This window comes from Leucoraja erinacea, chromosome 2, assembly GCF_028641065.1.
Source record: "Leucoraja erinacea ecotype New England chromosome 2, Leri_hhj_1, whole genome shotgun sequence".
NCBI lineage: Eukaryota > Metazoa > Chordata > Chondrichthyes > Rajiformes > Rajidae > Leucoraja > Leucoraja erinaceus.
In genome coordinates, this window is record NC_073378.1 from 67766665 (window position 1) to 67791341 (window position 24677).

At 43.0% G+C, this 24677-nt stretch overlaps 1 protein-coding gene and 1 non-coding gene across 3 annotated transcripts in view; both read right to left on the bottom strand.

The window, feature by feature from the left end:
* Window positions 1–24677, bottom strand: part of LOC129710976 (cadherin-12-like) — an 882389-nt gene that overhangs the window by 23676 nt on the left and 834036 nt on the right. The window lies entirely within an intron of this gene.
* On the bottom strand, window positions 12503–12634 carry LOC129716456 (U6atac minor spliceosomal RNA). The gene has a single exon (XR_008726642.1). It is a non-coding gene; the product is annotated as a U6atac minor spliceosomal RNA (small nuclear RNA).

Below are 24677 nucleotides of genomic sequence, written 5' to 3' on the forward strand. Positions count from 1 at the left end.
AGGACTTGTGCATGCAGATTATGCATATTCACACACACACCCTTTGCACCTGGTGTCCATTGGCAGTTGATACCATACTGAACAATTGATAACTCGTGTTAATCCCATCTGCTTCCGTAACTAGAGATGGTATTAGTAAATTCCCCATCTTTGAGCAATAGCATCAGTTTGTGAATGACTGAACATTTACAGATAAGAGGTTTTAGTGGAGCAAAGCTGTCCATCTGACTTTGCTGACTTTGATTGTTTCAGCTGGGAATAGCAGATATCTAATCTTTTGTCTCAGAGCTGATCCCAGACAAATAAATGGATTGATTGTATTCCAATAATCAATAGTTTCAGTTGGTATCAGCTTGATATAAATTTAACTGGACGGGTTAGAACCCCAATTTATCAAATATAGCTCTGTGGCTGATAGGGCTAATTTAGTAAAAATTCAGTATGTTCAATATCATCCAGATTGGCCATAACACTTATTTGTTAACTCTGTGCAGTCAAAGCACTGATTGTAGTGAATTGGTAAATAATCTGGAAACTGAAGTTAGCCCATTTTGCAAAGCTACTGAGTGTATCAGTGTATCATTGCCTCATCCAGTTAAATTTCAATCATCTCCGAACCCTGTGAGTGGAAATGATCACATGGAAGTTATTCAGAAATGTCTATACTGCACTTGCGGTTTGAGGCTGTTGACAATGATCAGTCCACATCTCCCATAATTGTGAGCCTGCCTTGAAAGGCTACTCCAACCATACCTGTTGTGCAGTATAAACCAATCTTATGTTATCCCAAACCAGGGTAAATATCCAAACCAGTGTAAATATTACCAACTTGTATCCGTGACAGGAGACATCGTGATGTGGCTCCCTACCTTCACACCGCCGGATGGGGAACTTCCAGGAGTTGCCTCAATCAGCTTCATCCTTCCACTTCCGAATGGGAGGGCGTATGCACCCGACCCAGGAGCTGCCTCAACCATGTGTGCATAATTTTGCACTTCTGCTCCTGGGAGGTAGAGGAGCTCGAGTACGGGGTTGGCGCATCTTCCAGGAAGGCCGTTCTGGGCTGTGGCCTAAAAATACTTTTGTCCTGGTTGTACGGCCTTCAAGCTGTCACCAGCTTCATTGTATCATGGTTTGCTGGTGGGTGCGTAAGGGTGCTGCCACTGGAGATGTGAGGTCTTGCGTGATGATGTGGCCTTCATGAGCCCAATGGCCCTTGTCGAGCTTCTTGACTTGTTTCATGAGGTTGCCCAAATGGCAGTATCCCCGATAGCTGTTCACCGCAGGGACACTGAGCGAAATACAGTTCCCTGGTGCTGGGTATTTGGTAGTTGTTGTTCACAGCCTTCTCCTACTGCTGGTTGTATTGTACCTGCACCCCGAGCACACATGTGGTATCTTCAGCCAAACCCCTGTCTTCAGAGTCAGCCCAGAAGTAACTCCTAATGCTCCCCTCTGTCGAGGGAGATGCATTATGCAGCCCTTGATAAGGTGCTACCATGGGCGTCCTGGGACCCCATGGTGACTAGAACTCTATATACCGGAGCATGTCACATTGGAGCTTCTGCTCCATCAACCGCTCCATGCGGGATATGCAATCACAGTCATTCCCGTCGGCGGTGAGTCTTCACAGCCCGACTCGTCTGAGTCTTCGGACTGTCCGACTTCTGCTTGGCCTTCCCACCAGTCTGTGGTGTCGATTCCGACTGTGCAGGTGCCAGGTCGGAGACTGCTGATCAATAGCGATCCAGGTGCAGCCTACCGCTGCTGACTGCCAGCAATAACATATTCTCATAAAATAGCACAAAACGACAAAGGTCGTTAGGATTTTACCTGCATATCCTGTTTTAAACCTTCTGCTGCAGGGGCAACGTTCCTCCCGAGCCTGGTCTTCTGGTCGTAGTTGTTGCAGCTGGGGATCCCTCTGTGTTCCTTGTAGAAAGGTTTCCATGTCGGGTATTTCTCCCCCGAGCTTTACCTCCGCGGTCCCTATAGCAGGGCTTCTCCGCTTCTCCAGTCGGGGCTTCCCCCCCTGAGCTGGGTATCCCCGCAGTAACTGCAGCCGGGATATCCCCGCGGTCCCTATAAAAGGGATAACCGCAATTTGCAGAGTCGGGGGGGTATCTGCTCTGGGTGCCACCAGCACCAATATGAAGCCGCTGGTTTTACTGCTAGCGGCTAGGAAGGCGACTTACCGCCGCCCGCTCCCCGCATTCCACGGTCTTCCGAGCAGGTTCTTCAGGTGTTATCGGCACCAATATGAAGCCACTGGCTCCACCGCCAGCAGCTCGGAAGGCGCATCCACCGCCACCCGCTCCCCGTGTTCCGCGGTCTCCCGAGCAGGTTCTCCACCTACATGAAGCCGCTGGCTTCACCACCAGTGGCTCGAAAGGCGAATCCACCACCGCTCGCTACCCGCATTCTGCGGTCTCCCGAGCGACTTGGTCCGTGGGCAGGCATCCCCATGACGGAGGTTCCCTGGAAGTTCGTGACTGGGGTTCCCCCTTAGTCCCGACTTTGTCCCGGACTTTTAGCAGGACCTCTAAGTGAAGGTTCCTGCAAGAAGATGAAAAAACCTGAAAACGTTTTTTTTTAAAAACTTACCTCAGGTCTGTTGCTGGCAGGAGAATCACGTCCTTCCTCCCAATCGTCATGCAATGCGATAGACGATATGACACGCATGCGTACTGGCGGGGTCTTCACGTAGTCACTCACGTGACTCCGAAGTAAAATAGACATATACATAGTATCAGTCTCTGGGATAAAATGTGATCTGTTGTAATAGGAACACTTGTTGGCATGTTAGGCAAGGCAAGGCAAGGCAAGGCAAGTTTATTTGTATAGCACCTTTCAACAACAATGTAATTCAAAGTGCTTTACATAAAACATTAAAAGCATTGGAAAGAAACACATATGAAATTACATTTAGATGTAAAACGATTATTAGATTATTCAGATAAAATAATTACAAAATTAAAAGCAATCAAATAAAATATTTAAAATAGAATAAAACCAGGAATAGAAGTTACAGTGCAATATAGGTAATTAATAAATTGTATTGTTTACTGAAAGGCAGCGGCAAACAGAAAAGTCTTCAGTCTAGATTTAAAAGAGCTGAGAGTTGCAGCAGACCTGCAGTTTTCTGGGAGTTTGTTCCAGATATGTGGTGCATAAAAACTAAATGCTGCCTCTCCATGTTTAGTTCTGACTCTGGGGACACAGAGCAGACCTGTCCCAGACGATCTGAGAGGTCTGGGTGGTTCGTAGCTAAGCAGAAGATCAGAAATGTATTTTGGCCCTAAACCATTCAGTGCTTTGTAAACCAACAGTAGTATTTTGAAATCAATTCTTTGACAGACAGGAAGCCAGTGTAAAGACCTCTGAACTGGTGTAATGTGATCTACATTTTTGGTCTTAGTGAGGACTCGAGCAGCAGCGTTCTGAATTAACTGCAAGTGTCTGATCGACCTTTTAGGGAGACCTGTAAAGACACTGTTACAGTAGTCGAGCCTGCTGAAGATAAATGCATGGACAAGTTTTTCCAAATCCTGCTGAAACATAAGTCCTTTAATCCTTGATATATTCTTTAGGTGATAGTAGGCTGACTTTATGACTGTTTTTATGTGACTGTTGAAGTTCAGGTCTGAGTCCATGACTACTCCTAAGTTAACAGTATGCTGGGTGTTATGCGGGATTGGACAATCCAAAGCAACAGCCATTCAGTATATTTGTATGTGGGAAGGAGCTCTAGTTTTACAAAACGCTTGATGAATGTTGTTGTCTGATTGGTTAGGATATCGCAGGCACGGAACCATTTTCAAGGCAAAGAGTCATTAGAAGGATAGATCTACATAACTCTAATCCTACTGGCGGGCTCTGGAGAGGATCCAGAGAAGGTTTACAAGAATGATCACAGGAATAAGTAGGTTGACCTATGATGAGCGTTTGTCAGCACTGGACCTGTACTCGCTGGAGTTTAGAAGAATGAGCGGGGACCTAATTGAAAAATACAGAATAGTGAAAGGTTTGGATTGAGTGGATGTGGAGAGGATTGTTCCACTAATGGGAGAGTCTAGGACTAGGGGTCATAGCCTCAGAATTAAAGGACGTTAATTTAGTAAGGAGATGAGGAGAAATTTATTTAGTCACAGGGTGGTGCGTCTGTGGAACTATTTGCTACAGAAGGCTGCGGAGGACAAGTCAGTGGATATTGTTAAGGCAGATAGATAGATTTGGGTATCAGAGGTTATGGAGAGAATGCAGGAGAATGGGGTTAGAAGGGAGAGATAAATCAAGCATGATTGAATTGCAGAGTCGACATAATGGGCTGAATGGCCTAATTCTACTCCTATTCCTTATGATTTTATGACCTCAGCAATAGATCATTATGGACCAACTCTTTCATATCCAAAGAATTATTTTCTAATTGTGTTTTGCGCTGTTGTCATAAGAGTCATCAAGTGATACAGTGTGGAAACAGGCCCTTCGGCCCAACTTGCCCACACTGACCAACAATGTCCCAGCTGCACTAGCCCCACTTGCCTGCGCTTGGTCCATGTTCTTCCAAACCTGTCATATCCATGTGCCTGTCCAACTGTTTCTTAAACAATGGGATAATCCCAGCCTCAACTGCCTCCTCTGTCAGCTTGTTCCATACACCCACAATTATTTGCGTGAAAAAGTTACTTCCCGGATTCCTATTAAATCTATTCCCCTTCACCTTGAACCTATGCCCTCTGGTCCTCGATTCCTATACTCTGGACAAGAGACTCTGTGCATCTACCCAATCTATTCCTCTCATGATCTTGTATACCTCTATAAGATCCTCCTTATCCTCCTGCGTCCATGGAATAAAGACCCAGCCTACTCAACCTCACATCCTCTAGTCATGACAACATCCTCCTAAATATTTTCAGAACCCTTTCAAGCTTGACAATATCTTTCCTATAACATGGTGCCCAGAACTGAACACAATATTCTAAATGCGGTCTCACCAACGTCTTATTCAATTGCAACATGACCTCCCAACTTCTATATTCAATACTCTGACTGATGAAGGCCAAAATGCCAAAAGCCTTTTTGACCACCTTATCTACCTGCAACTCGACCTTCAAGGAACCATGCACCTTTACTCCTAGATCCCTCTGCTCTACAACATTACCCAGAGGCCTACCATTTACTATGTAGGCCCTGCTCTTGTTCGTTGACCCAAAATACAACTCCTTACACTTCTCTGTATTAAATTCCATCAACCATTCCTTTGCCCACCTGGCCAATCGATCCAAATCCTGCTGCAATTGTTCACAACCATCTTCACTATTTGCAAAACCACTCACTTTTGGATCATCAGCAAACTTGCTTCCTTCCATGGAGATAATTTGCTATCCATTCAGTTATCTCTCCTTGGATCCCATGTGATCTAACCTTCCAGAGCTGTCTACCATGCGGAACCTTGTCTAACGCCTTACTGAAGTCCATGTACACCACATCTACAGCCCAGCCCTTATCGACCTTTTTGGTCATGTCTTCAAAAAAATCAATCAGATTTGTGAGATACGACTTCCCACGTACAAAACCATGCTGACTACCTCTAATCCGCCCTAGGCCATCCAAATGCCTGAATAACCTATCCATCAAAATATTCTTGTTTAACTTTCCAACTACAGATGTTAAGCTCACCGGCCTATAGCTCCCAGCATTTCCCTGCAGCCCTTCTTGAAAAAAGGCACAACATTTGCCACCGTCCAGTCTTCCGGCACCTCTCCTGTATTTTATGATGACTCGGAAATTTCAACCAGGTCTCCCCGCAATTTCCTCTCTAGTTTCCCGCAATGTCCTTGGATATATCTGATCAGGGCCTGGAAATTTGTCTACCTTCTTACACGACAGTACTTTCAGTATTTCTTCGATGGTAACACTGACTGTTCTCAAGACACATCCATTTACTGCCCCAAGTTCCTCCGTCCTACTATCTTTCTCCTCGGTAAGTACAGAGGAGAAATACTCATTAAGGACCTTGCCCATCTCCTATGCCTCCAGACAGAGGTGACCACTGATTCCTGAAAGGTCACACTCTCCCTCTAGTTACCCTTTTCCCTCTTATGTGTTTATAAAATGTGCGTTTGTTTATTTATTTATTTATGTATTTAAGACATATTATTATTGTTCCATTTTTTGGGGGAGGAGGGGGGGATTGTTCTTCGTGCTACCCACCAGAACTATCTCCTGACCCCTTTTTTCCCTTCTAATCTCCTTTTTTCAGTTACTCCTTAGTTCCCAAAACTCCTCCAGGGATGCACTTAATCCCAGCTGCCTATACCTGTCCCATGCATCCTTCTTGTGTTTGACCAACGCCTCAATTTCCCTCGTCAGCCAAGCTTCCGTACATTTGCCTGCTTGGCCCTTCATTCAAATGGGTGCGTACATATCCTGAGCTTTCGTCAGCACACTTTGAAAACATCCCACTTGGCCGGTGTTTCTTTCCCCTCAAATAACCTGCTTATAGCTAGATCCAGCGTTGCTCTCCCACGTGAGGGGGACCTCTACATATTCCTTGGGAAAACTCTCCTGAACACTTTTGTGGATTTCCTGAACACTTTTGTGGATTTGCACCCCATTTAAACCCTGCACACTATGATTTTTCCAGTCTATTTTGGGAAAATATAGACTGGGAAATCCCCTACTACAAGAACCTATTTGACCTGCAGCTGACCGCAATCTTCTGGGATATTTGTTCTTCTAATTCCCATTGACTATTCAGGGGTTTGTAGTACAACCCCCAACAAGATGACCATCCCTTTCTTGTTCCTCAGTTCCACCCATATAGCCTCACTAGACGAACCGTCTGTAATGTTACCTCTGATCACTGCCGTGACATCCTCCTTAACCAACAATGCAACCCACCCTTCTCTTTTTCTCTCACCCCTGTCTCTCCTGTGCCCCAGAACATTGAGCTGCCAGTTCTGCCTCTCCCTTAACCAGGTTTCAGTCATGGCTACAACGTCTCAGTCGCTCATACTGATCCATGCCCTAAACTCATCTGCCTTACCCGTCAGGCCCCTTGCATTAAAATATGTGCAGTTTAAACCAACCCTCCTTCCTCGCTCTCTGCCTTTCACTTACCTATTCTGTCCATTAATCTTTCCCACACCACCCTAATATAACACCAACTAATATTTGTTTTTTTTGCAGTCTTTTTTTTTAAATTGGCATGTAGAATCGATAAGCAATTTAAGTGCAATTTATGCTTTTGTGTGTTTTCTGAGACTGTGAAGATGTTACAAACAGGATTTCCATTGTACCTGCACATCACTGCACTTGTACATGACAGTAAATTTGACTTGGCTTGACGACTTAAATAAATTAATTACAAGTATGCTAATGTATTTTATCAAACTGAAGCAAGGTGGCACAGGAATATTTGGTTTGCTGTTGCAAGAAATGTTACGATAGTGAAGGCCTGTTCCTCCCTACCAACATGTATGCAAACACAAACAAATGCTAAGTAACTTTTCAATCTTGTATTCAGTAATTACATTCATGCCTATCTTGTGGAACAATTAGTGCCATACTTCTTCAATCAAATCATGACTTTCCAAATTACCAGAAACTTTCTTATACATAAACTCATGGAAGTAATCTGGCATAGACCAATTATCCCATCGTGGTGGGGAATATGCTGGAGTCAATCATAAAAGATGAAATAGCAGCACATTTGGATAGCAGTAACAGGATCGGTCCAAGTCAGCATGCATTTACGAAGGGGAAATCATGCTTAACCATATAACCATATAACCATATAACAATTACAGCACAGAAACAGGCCATCTCGGCCCTTCTAGTCCATGCCGAACACTTACTCTCACCTAGTCCCATCTACCTGCACTTAGACCATAACCCTCCATCCCTTTCTTCTCGATATACCTATCCAATTTATTTTTAAATGATAAAATCGAGCCTGCCTCCACCACTTCCACTGGAAGCTCATTCCACACAGCTACCACTCTCTGAGTAAAGAAGTTCCCCCTCATGTTACCCCTAAACTTTTGTCCCTTAATTCTCAAATCATGTCCTCTTGTTTGAATCTTCCCTACTCTCAATGGAAAAAGTTTAAGCACGTCAAATCTGTCTATCCCTCTCATAATTTTAAAGACCTCTATCAAGTCCCCCTTAACCTTCTGCGCTCCAAAGAATAAAGACCTATCTTGTTCAACCTTTCTCTGAAACTTAGGTGCTGAAACCCAGGCAACATTCTAGCAAATCTCCTCTGTACTCTCTCTATTTTGTTGACATCTTTCCTATAATTTGGCCACCAAAATTGTACACCATACTCCAGAATTGGCCTCACCAATGCCTTGTACAATTATAACATTACATCCCAACTTCTATACTCAATGTTCTGACTTATAAGGCCACACACCAAAAGCTTTCTTTACCACTCTATCTACATGAGATTCCACCCTCAGGGAACTATGCACAGTTATTCCTATATCCCTCTGTTCAACTGCATTCCTCAATTTGCTACCATTTATCATGTACGTCCTATTTTGATTTGTCCTGCGAAGATGTAGCACCTCACAGTTATCAGCATTAAATTCCATCTGCCATCTTTCAGCCCACTCTTCCAAATGGCCTAAATCTCTCTGTAGATTTTGAAAATCAACTTCATTATCCACAACACCACCTATCTTAGTATTATCTGCATACTTACTGATCCAATCCACACCATCATCCAGATCATTGATGTACAGTATATGACAAGCAACAGTGAACCCAACACAGATCCCTGAGGCACCCCACTAGTCACTGTTTCTAATCAGACTCTGTTTATCCAGATGATTATATATATTATATCTAAGTATTCTTTCCATTAATTTGCCCACCACTGACGTCAAACTAACAGGTCTATAATTGCTAGATCTTAGAACCCTTTTAAAACAATGGAACAACATGCGCAGTACGCCAATCCTCTGGCACCATTCCCGTTTCTAATGACATTTGGAATGTTTCTGTCATAGCCTCTGCTATTTCTACACTAACTTCCCTCAATGTCCTAGGGAATATCCTGTCAGAACCTGGAGACTTATCCATTTTTATATTTTTTTAAAGTGTCAATACTTTCTTACCTTTGATCCTCAAAGTTTCCATTGCTTCTCTACTCGTGTCTCTTACCTCATATAATTCAATATCCTTCTCCTTGGTGAATACCAAAGAAAATAAATTGTTCAATATCTCCCCCCTTTTGGCTCTGCAGATAGCTGTCCACTCTGACTCTCTAATGGACCAATTTTATCCGTCGTTATCCTTTTGCTATTAATATTGTTGTAGAAACCGTTTGGATTTACTTTCACCTTACTTGCCAAAGCAACCTCATATCTTCTTTTAGCTTTTCTAATTTCTTTCTTAAGATTCTTTTACATTCTTTATACTCCTCAAGCACCTCATTTACTCCATGCTGCCTATAATTATTGTAGATCTCTCTCTTTTTCTGAACCATGTCCAATTTCCCTTGAAAATTATGGCTCTTTCCAATTATTACTCTTTCCTTTCAACCGAACAGGGACATAAAGATTCTGTACTCTTAAAATGTCACCTTTAAATGTCCTCCATTTCTCTACTACATCCTTCCCGTAAAACAAAATGTCCCAATTCACTCCATATAACAATTACAGCACGGAAACAGGCCATCTCGGCCCTACAAGTCCATGCCGAACAAATTTTTTTCCCCTTTTAAATCCTTTTGTATCTCCTCAGTTAGCCTTTCTCCGTTCAAAAATCACAACCCTTGGTCCAGTTCTGACCTCTCCATAATTATATTGAAACTAATGGTATGGTGATCACTGCACCCGAAGTGCTCCCCAACACATACCTCTGCCACCTGACCTGTCTCCTTTCCTAACAGGAGGTCCAGCACTGCCCCTTCTCTAGTAGGTACCTCTATGTATTGCTGCAAAAAACTATCCTGCACACATTTTACAAACTACAAACCATCCAGCCCTTTTACAGAATGTGTTTCCCAGTCTATGTGTGGAAAATTGAAATCTCGTGCAATCACTACCTTGTGCTTACTACTAATATATGCTATCTCCTTATATATTTGCTCTTCCAATTCTCGCTCCCCATTAAGTGGTCTATAATACACCCCTATATATGTTGCTACACCTTTCCCATTTCTCAGTTCCACCCAAATAGCCTCCCGAGACGAGCCCTCTAATCTATCTTGTCAAAGCACCGCTGTAAAATCTTCCCTGACAAGCAATGCAACACCTCCACCTCTTGCCCCTCCAATTCGATCACACCTGAAGCAACAAATTCCTGGGATATTTAGTTTCCAATCACAGCCATCCTGCAACTATTTTTCACTAATCGCCATAACATCATAATTCCAAGTGTCAATCCATGCTCTGAGCTCATCCACCTTTCTTACAATGTTCCTAGCATTAAAATATACACATTTAAGAAACACATCACCTCTTATTCTCTGTTTATTATCTTTTTCTTCTTTCATCCCTACATGTTGGGTCTGAGTGCTTCCCTTCTCTGCCTCCTGCCTCACACACTGTCTACTAGCTTTCTCTATTTGAGTCCCTCCCACAACCATTCTAGTTTAAAGTCTCCCCAGTGACTAATGACTAATGATTAACCTTGTAAACCTACGCTGCACTCCCTCAATAGCAAGAATGTCCTTCCTCAGAATAAGACTAATCTTCTGGAATTTTTTGAGAATCTAACTAGGAAAATGGACAAGGGAGAGCCAGTGGATGTAGTGTACCTGGACTTTCAGAAAGCATTTGATAAGGTCCCACATAGGAGATTAGTTGGGAAAATTAGGGCACATGGTATTGGGGGTAGAGTGCTGACATGGATAGAGAAGATGGTTGGCAGACTGGAAACAAAGAGTAGGGATTGGCGGGTCCCTTTCATAATGGCAGGCAGTGACTAGTGGGGTACCACTAGGCTCGGTGCTGGGACTGCAGCTATTTACAATGTACATCAATGATTTAGATGAAGGGATTCAAAGTAACATTAGCAAATTTGCAGATGACATAAAGCTGGGTGGCAGTGTGAACTGTGAGAAAGATGCTGTGATAATGCAGGCTGACTTGGACAGGTTGGGTGAGTGGGCAGATGCATGCCAGATGCAGTTTAATGTGGATAAATGTGAGGTTATCCACTTTGGTAGCAAAAATGGGAAGGCAGATTATTATCTAAATGGTGTCAAGTTGGGAAAGGGGGAAGTACAACGGGATCTGGGTGTCCATGTTCATCAGTCAATGAAAGTAAGCATGCAGGTACAGCAGACAGTGAAGAAAGCGAATGGCAGGTTGGCCATTATAACAAGAGGAGTTGAGTATAGGAGCAAATAGGTCCTTCTGCAGTACCCCAGCGAGACCACACCTGGAGTATTGTGTGCAGTTTTGGTCTCCAAATTTGAGGAAACACATTCTTGCTATTATGGGAGTGCAGCGTAGGTTCACAAGGTTAATTCCCAGGATGGCGGGATTGTCATATGTTGAGAGAATGGAGCGGCTGGGCTTGTATACTCTGGAATTTAGAAGCATGAGAGGGATCTATTGAAACATGTAAGATTATTCAGGGTTTGGACACGCTAGAGGCCGCAAACATGGTCCCGATGTTGGGGGAGTCTAGAACCAGGGGCCGCTGTTTAAGAATAAGGGGCAAGCCATTTAGATCGAAGATGAGGAATCACTTTTTCTCACAGAGAGTTGTGAGTCTGTGGAATTCTCTGCCTCAGAGGGCGGTGGAGGCCGGTTCTTTGGAAACTTTCAAAAGAGAGCTAGATAGGGCTCTTGAAGATAGCGGAGTCAGGGGTTATGGGGAGAAGGCAGGGACGGGGTGCTGATTGTGGATGATCAACCATGATCACATTGAATGGCAGTGCTGGCTTGAAGGGTCGTATGGCCTACTCCTGCACCTATTGTCTACTGTCTATTTTCTATTAATTTGCTGACTGTAAACACTTTATTTTTACCTAACATTAACTCAAGCCCCGATTGTAACTGTGATGATTGTTCAATATTTACTTTTGCTGTGATGTGTAGAAACATGGATAAATTGAAGTTATTTGTTGATGTATATTCCATTGACCCAGAAGCAATGAAATTCTCTTTTGAATCTATCGACTTGACTCCATTAGCAACAAATACTGCAAAGTAAACTGTAAAATTCCTACTAATGGTCTTTAGTTTTTATTTAGAGACACAGCGTGGAAACAGGCCCTTCGGCCCACCGAGTCCGCACCGACCAATGATTCCTGTACATTAACGTTATCCTACACACAACAGGAACAATTTACATTTATAACAAGCCAATTAACCTACAAATCTGTACATCTTTGGAGTGTGGGAGGAAACCAAAGATCTCAGAGAAAACGCACGCAGGTCACGGGAAAAACGTACATACAGACATCACCCGTAGTCAGATCAAACCCGTGCCTCCGGCGCTGCAATCGCTGTACGGCAGCAAATCTACCGCTGCGCCACCATGCCGCCCCTTATTTGCCACTAGGTAGATGGCAATGCCTTAACTATATGTGTGTTGTAAGGCTACTGGGGCAGGGCCCCTTCCATCCTTATCAAGGGGAGTGCTAACCTTTTCTCCTTTCATACAACACTTATGAAATGTGAAAAAACCACAGTTTCTAAAACTGATATAATGAGACAGGCGCAGAGTTTCAGGCCTTTTTGCCAAAGAATTTGTTTTTGTTCATGTTTCTTCTCTCTGCTGAGTTGAAAGAGTGGTATTGGATTGCTGATGAAAATCAAGAATGTTAACCACATTGAAGAATGCTTATCATTTAAAAAAAACCAAGTGCTCTAATAAACACACATACATTTTGAGGGAGAATCCTCTGGTAACTTAAATAATGTCAAAATAAATTAAATGTCAAAATAGCGAATATTTATAAGGTACCTGATACCAAATATTCCCAGTGATTTACAAGAATGATTAGGCTAGACAGGCAAATAGCAGTCAAACACCTGGAAACACCTGTTGCAGCTCATCTCACTTTAAATAAGCAAATGGTTATTATGTGTTTGAAGTTTGATAGTAGTCTGAACAGAAATTAAACTGTTCACAAAGCTTTGGATGTCCTGAACTAGAAATATCAATATCTGGCATTACAAGTGGTATAACAAAAACAAAAGACAGACAGAAAGTGTTTGAATAACCTAGCAGGCCAGGCTACATCCAAGCACTTTGTGTCTATCTTTCGTATAAACCAGCATCTGCAGTTAATAGTCTGCCGTTCCTTTCGACGTACGTAATAAAAAAATAAATTTATTTACTGGGCTTCAGTGCTGAATTGAATGTTAAATTTGCTGACAAAAAAAAATCAGCTAATATCCCTCTTCACACAATTTTATTAACAAAATCCTCCAAATGTTTCTCTCGTATGTTTTATGCATCTTCATAGTTTATGAACTACATTTGCCAGGCCAATAATTGTTGTCCATTGCTTATTCTGCCTGGTGGCGGTGACAGTGAGCTGCCTTCTTCAGCCACACTGTTTATGCGTGACCATAGAAAGAATTGATCCCTGGCAATAGCAGCATAAACCTTTTCAACCGTTTAAAATGCTTTACTATTTACTGAGCCACCTCACTTATACAATTCCTCATTACTATGTTTCTACAATAAAATCATTGTCACTTAGTCCTTTACATTGTCAGTAACCTAACCACCCTCAAATTTTCTTTCATACAACTTCCTTGTTTTTATTTCCACATTTCAAATTTCCAAATCAATATCTTTTTAACATTTCTCATCTATAATTTATAATTTTCTAAATGCTGCTTTGCAATTTGGTTTTTAAATTGAGGTAATAAAAAAAATACAGACATGTGCATCAGTCTGCATTTTTGGCCAGCTCTGTTCTGTGCAGTCTCACATCGCTGACCTGTTTGCATTGGGCCTTGGTAATCTGCAAAGTTTCTGGTGGGAAGTAATAATTTGTGACATTTCAGCAACTGTACACATAAAGCTATGATTTGTTGTGGATTGTGTGGGGTGGGAGGACCTGTTGCTCCTCCCGTGCAGCAGGTGGCGCTGCACAGGACAAAGGGAACTGTTGTGTCTATAATTCTCTCCTGTTTGTAGACAGGGTGTGTGTACAGCCATTTTTCAGTTGTCTTGCTGCCAGCATTGAGTAAAGCATTAAAGACTTCTGTTGTAAATCAAAGACTCTCAAATTTTATGCAGACCTAGAAAACGGACACGAAAGTGGTGTCAGGAGTGTGATAATTAGGATTGTGTCCAAAGACCCAAATAAGAGCCTATTTTTCGATTTAATTTTTTTTTTTTAAATTGAGTTCTATAGTGTACTCAAACTAACATGTCTCAGCAATCCGATCGTTTTGATCCTGAGAGAGACAGGTGGTCATCGTATTTAATGCACGCTGAGTTTTTTTTTTAAGTATGGCTTAATTACTACTGACATGATGACAAAGGGTCTCTTGTGTTCATCAATGTCTCCAGAAACTTTTGCACTGCTTCAAAATTTACTTACAGAAGAAGTAACTGAAGCCTCATATGCAGCTGCATTTCAAACAAAGTCGAAATTTCCTCGCAGCTCACCTTAATTTCTACAGGACGGTGCAACAGGAAGGGCAATTGATTACCGAATCTCTTGTCAAAGGCAAAGGCGTGTGATTTTAAAACTCAATGGTATGAAAAGTGCCAAGACAATTTGTTGCGGGATAGACTGGCCATGGGCTGCAGGCACGCATTCGTCCAGCAGGCGATTCTCAAGGAATCGAATGCCTCATTGAAGAATGTGCTACAGTGTGCTAAGATGGCCGAGCTGCTGAGTAAAGAACTGCACAAAATGGCCGAAGTGACAGCATCAAAGCTCCCTCAGGAGGTGCATACAGTTCGTCAGACTCGTCCGCAACGCCAGAATCCAGTTGATCGACCCAGAGCAAATCCGGAGAAGGTGGGACAGTTTCAGAAGAGTGTTTCCCTGTGGGGGGAAGATCGAAACCCTGCTACCGGTGCAGCTCGACTGCTCATCATCACCATGAGTGCCCGTATATCAAGTCCGTTTGTTATGCCTGTTACCGAAAAGGTAATCTCCAGGCAGTGTGTCAATCCGTAGGAAAGCTGAGAAAGGGCAAGAAAGCGCAAAACACAGTCGACCAAATTGCGGAGACCATTCCTATTGAAGTGCTCGGTGTGTCTACGATCACCGACAAGACGAGGATTTTGATGCCGGTCTCGAACGTCGATCTACAGTTCCAGGTGGACACTGGTGCAGCTGTGTCGCTAGTGGGTCAGGACATCTGGGAGAGGATCGGATCGCCAAAACTGAAACCAGCCAACATCCGCCTTTTCGGATATGGATGACAGCCCATTCCCACGAAAGGCAAATGCACTGTCGCCGTTTCCTGTAATGGTATGACACAGATGTTGCCGCTTATTGTCGTTGGTAAAGAAGGTACATCTCTGTGTGCCATTGACTGGATCCATGCTTTCAAGCTTGACATGAACACGGATTGCAACATGGTTAGCAAGTGTGAGAATAACCTGCAAAAACAGGATGTTGAATGGCACTGGTCCAAAGAGTGTGACCATGCATTCACCAGGATGAATGAGATACTCACCCAGAAGACGTGTTTGGTCCACTATGACCCATCAAAACCGATCTCGCTGGCCGCTGATGCATCGCCGTATGGTCTTAGAGTTATAATCTCACAAACAGTGCCGAACGGCAAGGAAGAACCACGTTTCATGTTTCACATCCAAAAAGCTGACGACCGCTGAGAAAAACTACAGTCAAGTAGAGAAAGAACAGCATACAGATAAAGCAAATATTGATATCTCTTCATAAGAGAACACTGAGAAAAAAACTGTTGGTTCTGAACCTTTAGCAAGAGTTGTGAAATGCAAAAAAGGCTGGAAAAAAACAGGTCCAGCTAAATGGAGACGTTCAAACTTGAAAGGGGGAATGTGATGTTTGGTGGACTGTGTGGGGTGGGAGGACCCGTTGCTCCTCCCGTGTAGCAGGTGGCACTACACAGGACAAAGAGAGATGTTGTGCATATATAGTTCTCTCCTGTCTGTAGACAGGGTGTGTGTGCAGCCATTTTTGAGTTGTCTTGCTGCCAGCAATGAGCGATGCATTAAATACTTCTGTTGTAAATTAAAGATTCTCAAGTTTTGTGCAGACCTAGAAAACAAACACAAAAAAGCCAGTGTAATATTTGGCACAGGCGTTATCAAGTGTATCTTGCAATATAAATGGGGTGAATTCCACTGCAGCAATGTATTGTAGAAGTGATTCAACTTGAGTTGTTTCTCCAATATAAAGGGATTGTTAAATAAGTTAATGGATGTAATAAAAGAGCAGGCAGTGGTGATAACCTGCCTTTCACTCATAAATTGAAAGCAACAGCTAAGCTTTCTTCCATTTATTGACTGATTTGCACAATATTCTCCCTTCAATATGCATGAGCAACTGCCTGGGAGATCTATTGTTAAAATGAAATATGAAACAGGAGCAACCTTGGTGAATATAAAAAAGATAACATCTGAAGCAGTAGTGAAATAAGGAAATACTGATGCCAAAGAATACACTCTGTTGAACTGATATATTTTTTTCATTCCTTGCTTTCATCCACAATGGCCCACTTGGAGGGATTTCCCTGCATGAACAAACTTTCAAACATCTCTGCTATGGTTTCAGTAAGTGCACCATCACACAAATTCATCGAGGGGAGAACAGAAAGTAACTGCTAGTAACTTTGAAGTACCAGCTATCGTAGTTCAGATGCTGCCCTAAGATTGTGTGAATCTGCTACAAAATCTAAACTCTACACAATCTTTCCGATGAAGATATCCATATCAGGTTGCTTAGAAGAAAATGCCAGATATCTATGAAATCTATTTGTCTCATTAGAAATGTTGTAAGTAGACATTTCTTGACGCAAAGGTAAAAACTGACTGCCTACCGTGTATTTTGAAGGTAGATTTATAATTTCAATTTTTTATATGTGGAGAAATTCTAGTAATGGTTTTGTTTCCATTTGTTTTATTCATGGCATATTAGTTTAGTTTAGAGATACAGCGCAGAAACAGGCCCTTCGGCCCACCATGTCCACACCGACCAGCGATCTGCGCACATTAACACTACCCTACATACACTAGGGACAATTTACACTTATACCAAGCCAATTAATCTACAAACCTGTACGTCTTTGGAGTGTGGGAGGAAACTGAAGATCTCAGGGAAAACCCATGCGGTCACGGGAGAACGTACAACTCCGCACAAGCAGCAACCGTAGTCAGGATCGAACCCGGGTTTCTGACGCTGCAAGTGCTGTAAGGCAGCAACTCTATCGCTGTGCCACTATGCCATTCTTATGGCAAGCATTTAATACCCAATGCTACTGATACCTACTGGAAGGTTTCAATACCAACTGTGTTGAATTAAAAATATTAGCCAGACCCGATAATGGCGACAGATTTTAAAAGATGAGACATTGCACAAATGTTGGAAAACAATTCCCTTCAGTAATTTTATCTACCACCAGATGGAGAGCTACAGGACAATATCAACAAGTAGGTTAAATTATTAAGGATTTTATGGGGATAGGATTTACTCACATTTGGTAGAAAATGTACTAATTAGGTCATGTCAGGAACTAGACTGAGATTTTTGAGGGGGCGATGAAGATGATTGATAAGACTAGGGAAGTTGTGGAAGCAGCAATATGGCAAAGATTAAGATAGTGGGAAACTAGCTACAGCTGTACAGCACAAGATCCTTGAGCATCATCCTTTGATGTGCAGCTGGCTATAACCGTACCGGTCCTTGAGAGCTATATTTTCAAAGATTAAATGCAAATAGATGATTGTTAATGTGATAGGAGCAGAATTAGACAATTTGTTCAATCAAGTCTACTGCCATTCAATCATGGCTGATCTATCTCTCCCTCCTAACTCCATTCTCCTGCCTTCCCCCCATGACCCCTGACATCTGCACTAATCAATAATCTATCTATCTAGGCCTTAAAAATATCCACTGATTTGGCCTCCACAGTGTTGTGGCAATGAATTCCACAGATTCCCCACCCTCTGATTACAGAAATGCCTCCTCATCTCCTTCCTAAGGAACGTCCTTTAATTCAGAGGTGAGGATCTCTGGTCCTCGACTCTCCCACTAGTGGAAACATCCTCTCCACATCCACTCTATCCAGGCCTTTCCCTATTCGATTGAATAGCATGTAGATTTTATCAGATATTTGTGTTTTTAAGAACGTATTGTGATTGGTGATAAGGAATTAGTGTGCGCGCAAGATTTCATTTGTTCAATGTCTGTATAATAGTTGATACTTACAAGCAGAACTATAGAGCAGTATGGTAACTGGGACTGGTGCTCTCCTTGTACACAAGCAAATAAAGTGTGTCTGGGAAATGAATGCAAGTTGTCAGCGTCCCGTTGATCGGCAACAACACTGTGGATGTTGGCTACATGGATTTTTGTTAGGCATTTGACAAGGTCCTTCATGATAAGCTGATCGAGAAGATTACCATTAGATCCATGGTGACTAAGTCATTTACATTCAGAACTTGCTTACTCATTGAAGACAGAGGATTATGGTTGAAGGGTGATATTTTGAGTGAATGTCTGCGACCAGTGGTTTTCCACAGGGATCAATGCAGGGACCTCTGTTGTTTGTGATATATATATAAATGACTTGGATGGAAATTTAGCATAGTAAATTTGTAGACGACATGAACATTGGTGGGGTTGCAAAACAGTGAAGTGGACTGTCAAAGGATATAGAGTCATAGAGTCATGCAGCTTGGAAACAGGCCTTTTGGCCCAACTTGCCCACACTGACCAACATGCCCCATCTACACTAGTCCCAGCTGTCTGCATTTGGCCCATAACCCTCTAAACCTATCCTATCCATATATCTGTCTATATGTTTTTTAAATGTTGTGACATTATCTGCCTCACCTACTTCTTCTGGCAACTTGTTCCATATACCTATCACCCTTTGTGAAAAACGGTTGTCCCTCAGTTTCCTATTAAGTATTTTCACCCTCACCATAAATCAATGTCCTCTGGTTCTCGATTATCCTACTCTGTGTAGATTTAGCAGGATATAGGTCAGTCACAGGTATGGATGGAATAATGGCAGGTGAAGTGTAATTAGATTAGATTAGATTAGATTAGATTAGATAACCTTTATTGTCATTCAGACCGAAGTCTGAACAAAAATGCAGCAGTCATACTTATAATACAATAAAACAACAATAAACACATATTAACATCCACCACAGTGAGTCCACCCAGCATCTCCTCACTGTGATGGAGGCAAGTGTGCACTTTACACAAAGTACCCATTTAATGGCTGGATACTCAACAGCAGTGACGTACAGAGTGATCTTGGTGTTCAAATCCATAGCTCTCTGAAAGGGATAACACAATGGATAAAGTGGAAAGAAGGTGTATGGTCAGTATAAGAGTCAGGAACTCATGTCACTGCCCAATAAAACTTAGGATAGGCTACATTTGGAGTACTGTGTGCAGCTCTGGTTGCCTCTTGCAGGAGGAAAGTTCAAGATTTGGAGAGGGTGCTGCCATTATTAGTGGGGATTAACATTATGGAGAGATTGGAAAAGTTTGCATTATTTTCCGAGGAGTGCTGGATGTTGGGGAAAGATCTGATAGACACTTATAAAATTAAGAGCAGCATAGATAGACTAGACAGTCAGAAACTTGTTCCCATGGCTTCAAAATCAGAGTGGGAATATGTTATGGAGATGTGCAGTGGATTTTATTTGCAGATCAAAGCCTGGAATACACTGTTGAGAATGGTGGTGGAAGCAGATACTATGGTGGTGTTTAATGGAGTTTTAGATTGGCACAGATGTATGCAGGGAATAAAGGGATATGGATCATGTACAGATAGAATGCCTTGGTTTAATTTGGTATCATGTTTGATACAGAAATTTGGGCCCAAAGACCTATTGCTGGTCTATATTGTTCTATGCATAATTAAATAGACTGCAAATGAGACACCTAATAACAGAACAGAAAGTAAGTTTTCTGGTTAGAAATAGATTTTTTAAAAATCTATGGAGCATTGACCTTCAATCGTCTGCTATCATGAGTGCAGAATCATATATCATCATGTAGCATTCCTTTCCCCTGCAAGACATAACTGCCACATTAAAAGCTAGGCTACCGTCATGATCTGTGTGCAAAAATCGTCATTGTTATATCACATCAACACTATGGTATAAACTCTCATTGCTGTTTGTGTTCCAAAGCCAGTGGCTTTTATTAAAATATTTTCAATAAAGTTTAGTCTTGCATTTGCAATAAACCATCATTATCAACACATCTCTACCCAGAATTCTGTGCAACCACACAACAACAAAATAATTTCATTTGTTTGTTTAATCTTGATATTTTGCACTGAAAGCTAAAATAACTGGATACAAACACAAGGAACTGTAGATGCTGGAACCTTGCGCATAACACAAAATGCAGGAGTAAGTCAGCGGGTCAGGCAGCATCTCTGCAGGACATGACAATAGACAAGAGACCATTGGTGCAGGAGTAGGCCATTTGACCCTTCGAGCCAGCATCGCCATTCAATGTGATCATGGCTGATCAGCCCAATCAGTACCCTGTTCCTGCCTTCTCCCCATATCCCCTGACTCCGCTATCTTTAAGAGCCGTATCTAGCTCTCTCTTGAAAGTATCCAGAGAACTGGCCTCCACTGCCTCCAGATTACCCCTTATTCTTAAACTGTGGCCCCGGGTTCTGGACTCCCCCAACACCGGGAACATGTTGCCTGCCTCTATCCTGTCCAAACCCTTAATAATCTTATATGTTTCAATAAGAATCCCTCTCATCCTTCTAAATTCCAGAGTATACAAGCCCAGCTGCTCCATTCTCTCAGCATATGACAGTCCCGCCATCCCGGGAATTAACCTTGTAAACCTACACTGCACTCCTTCAATAGCAAGAATGTCCTTCCTTAAAGTAGTGGACCAAAATTGCACACAATACTCCAGGTGTGGTCTCACTAGGCCCTATACAACTGCAGAAGGACCTCTCTGCTCCTATACTCAACTCCTCTTGTTATAAAGGCCAACTGTGGATAGAGAACTGGCTGGCAAACAGGAAGCAAAGAGTAGGAGTAAACGGGTCCTTTTCACAATGGCAGGCAGTGACTAGTGGGGTACCCCAAGGCTCAGTACTGGGACCCCAGCTATTTACAATATATATTAATGATCTGGATGAGGGAATTGAAGGCAATATCTCCAAGTTTGCGGATGACACTAAGCTGGGGGGGCTGTGTTAGCTGTGAGGAGGATGCTAGGAGACTGCAGGGTGACTTGGATAGGCTGGGTGAGTGGGCAAATGTTTGGCAGATGCAGTATAATGTGGATAAATGTGAGGTTATCCATTTTGGTGGCAAAAACAGGAAAGCAGACTATTATCTAAATGGTGGCCGATTGGGAAAGGGGGAGATGCAGCGAGACCTCGGTGTCATGGTACACCAGTCATTGAAGGTAGGCATGCAGGTGCAGCAGGCAGTAAAGAAAGCGAATGGTATGTTAGCTTTCATTGCAAAAGGATTTGAGTATAGGAGCAGAGAGGTTCTACTGCAGTTGTACAGGGTCTTGGTGAGACTACACCTGGAGTATTGCGTACAGTTTTTGGTCTCCAAATCTGAGGAAGGACATTATTGCCATAGAGGGAGTGCAGAGACGGTTCACCAGACTGATTCCTGGGATGTCAGGACTGTCTTATGAAGAAAGACTGGATAGACTTGGTTTATACTCTCTAGAATTTAGAAGATTGAGAGGGGATCTTATAGAAACTTACAAATTCTTAAGGGGTTGGACAGGCTAGATGCAGGATGATTGTTCCCGATGTTAGGGAAGTCCACGACAAGGGGTGACAGCTTGAGGATAAAGGGGAAAATCCTTTAAAACCGAGATGAGAAGAACTTTTTTCACACAGAGAGTGGTGAATCTCTGGAACTCTCTGCCACAGAGGGTAGTTGAGGCCAGTTCATTGGCTATATTTAAGAGGGAGTTAGATGTGGCCCTTGTGGCTAAGGGGATCAGGGGGTATGGAGAGAAAAAGGCAGGTAGCGGGCAGAAGGCAGCCGGGGGTACGGGATACTGAGTTGGATGATCAGCCATGATCATATTGAATGGCGGTGCAGGCTCGAAGGGCCGAATGGCCTACTCCTGCACCTAATTTCTATGTTTCTATGTTTCTATGTAACATGCCATTCGCTTTCTTCACTGCCTGCTCTACCTGCATGTTTACTTTATTTGACTGATGAACAAGGACCCCCAGATCCCGTTGTACTTCCCCTTTTCCCAACTTGACACCACATGGATAGGTGATGCTCTTCAGATTGATTGTAGCGTGAGAAACAAAGCTCAAAACGTGATAGGGCAGGAACAAAGCCAGACGGAGCCAGACATGTGGATACAGGTATTGAGTATTGTGTGCAATTTGGAGATATGCAAGCAGTTCTGGTTGCCCCATTACAGGAAGGATGTAGGGGCATTGGAGACAATGCACAGAAGAATGGTTCTACCTCAGCTGCTATTGTTATTTATCTGTAATTTTTTTTAATATGTATATATTTTTACCTTTTCTTATATATTTAAAATTGCTCTTGTGCATCGCACCGTGGGATTGACTTTTAAATTTTGTTGCACCACGTGCAATGACAATCAAGAGATTAATTCATTCATTCAAGATTTACTATAATGCCTTCTGGAATAGAGGCTTCCAGCTACAAGAAGAGGTTGGATAAACTTGGTTTGTTTTATCTGGAATATCTGAGGTTGAGAGGAGACTTGATGGAAGAATATAAAATTATGAGAGGCATTGATTAAGTGGAGGGTCTGAACCGTTTTCCCTGGATGGAAATATCCAACACCAGATGGCACAGCTATAGGTGAGAAGGGGAAAAATTAATGGAGATGTGCAGGGCAAGTTTTTTACACAGAGAGTCGTGGGGCCTGGAACACATTACCAGAGGCAATTACGATAGTGGTGTTCAAGAGGCTTTTAGACAGGCACATGGAAGTGCGCAGAATAGAGGGATATGGGTCATATACTGGCAGATGATATCCGTTATACTTCACATAATGCACAGCACAAATGTTGTAGGCTGAAGGTCCCGTTCCTGTGCTGTACTATTCTATGCTCTACAGGTAAGGGAGGTTTTAATTGGCACATGGGTGGACAAAAGCTAGAGATGACAAAGAGGCAAAATGGTGATTAAAGGGGATTAAAAGAGTCAAAAAATGAGACAAAAGGATGTTGATAAAGAGAGAGGAGATATGAAAGAGGAGTGAAATGTAAAGCCAGAGGGATATAGGGTGGAAGGGTAGGGGGGTCGGCATTGAAGGAGGGGTAGGATAGTGGGACAATTGTTGAGCACCAAGGTCAGGAAATGGGGAAGAGGATGACCGTGGAGACCCGTGCAGTACAAGTGCAGACTAGGCGACCATTTTGCCTAACACTTGCACGCAGTCCACCAAGGCATGCTGGGATCTCTTGGTTGCTAAACATTTTTATTTAAAAAAAAGACAAGTAAGGACTTCACTCATTTTCTAATACACAAATTAAACCGAACAGATTTAGAGCTGAAATTATTTTTCATTTTAGCAATTTTAACAATTTTACTTTGGAGTCACATGAGTGACTACGTGAAGAACCCCGCCAGGACGCATATCGCTACACGCATTGCAAGGAGTCACAGCAGGGGGAACAACGTTCCCCTTAGCGGCAGAATTTAAAAGCCTGGAAAAGCAGGTAAGGAGACTCTGCGTTTTTCCCACTTACCTTATAGGTGGAAGCATGGACAGATCCATGAGAAGGAAGGCTACGAAAAAGCTGGTGGGGGAGAACCGCGGAGTTGCGGGCAGCCAGCAGCAGCAGCAGCCGACGGCACGCCAATCTCCCGAAATGGGAACAGCTGTGCCCGACTTCGCTCCCGCACCGGCCAAATCCACACCTCGGCCGGGCGGTAAAGCGAAGCAAAAAACAGACAGAATGGCAGACTCCGATGAGTCTGACTTTGAGCCGCCGCGAGCGGCCAGTGCCCATGAGCATTGGAGCCGGTTGGAGCGGCTGCAGGATCAGGAGCAGCCATGAGTGACCTATGCCTGAGAGCATAAGAGTCAGTTGGAGCGGCTACTGGAGGAAATACTCCAAAGTGGCAGGCTCCGGGAGATGGAGACTAGCCACAGTGGGCAGTTAGTAAGCCCCACAGCAGTACCTCTTGTGGGGCTGCACAGTGTTTCTCCCTCATGAGAGGGGAGCACGGAGGGTCAATTCTGGGCTGACCCTGAAGAGGGGAGTGATCAACATACCCCTAGTATGCCTGGGGTGAAAGAAAACATGTTGGATATAGTGTCCCAGTTTATCCAACCCAACCAAACTGGCCAAAACCTGGAGCCGAAAATAGCTGCAAGCATTGACTACATGTCTTTTAACCAACTACAGGGACAGGCATTATCGGACACCACGGCATGACACTTACCATCAGGGAACTGGTAGTCACTAAATGTTCCCAGTGTCAACCAGTGCATCTGGAAACATGTCGGGGCAGCAATTAGAACCAGGGATTTAAAAATACAGAAAGTCCTAAAATTC